Genomic DNA, 617 nt, shown 5'->3' with positions numbered 1-617 from the left:
TATATATAATGTGAATGTGAAGGACTATAAATGAGGTTTAGCAAAAGCAATAAAAAAATTACCCTCATGGTCTCTGAATAAGCCACAAAAGCTCCCAGATCTATTAGCCGCCGAGCCATCCGTATTGGATTTTGCCCACCCCAATCGTGGAGCAAACCAATTCACCTGGCTTCAAATCCTGAAGACCTTCATATACCAGTTCTTAACGCATTTGATGCCTGAAATTTTAGTGAAAAGAATTGAAAAAGTTGTTCAAAAACTCAAATCAATGGTTACAAATTCATATTCATGCCCAAAATTATTGGGATTTTGCTCCATTTTCTCATCAATCATAGACTTTACGTTTGAGAACACTTTGATCAACTTATTTATAATTGTACATCTGAAATGTGACTGCACGAATGTCGAGGAGTTCCAGTGGATTACACAAAGAGAGCAGGACAAACCGATACCGATAACGATCTAAACAACATAAAGAGCATTCACAAGAACAACAGTAGCCTAACAAAGACTCCTCCTGTATAGATTAAACAACCAACAGTAGTCTGCCCGTCGGATTACGACAATGTGTCATCTGTCTGGTGGAATAATCCTCCCAGAGGACAATGAGTCTTCAC

The sequence above is a fragment of the Phalaenopsis equestris genome, unplaced genomic scaffold (genome assembly GCF_001263595.1).
Source record: "Phalaenopsis equestris unplaced genomic scaffold, ASM126359v1 Scaffold000002, whole genome shotgun sequence".
Lineage (NCBI taxonomy): Eukaryota > Viridiplantae > Streptophyta > Magnoliopsida > Asparagales > Orchidaceae > Phalaenopsis > Phalaenopsis equestris.
This window is presented reverse-complemented; position numbering follows the sequence as displayed.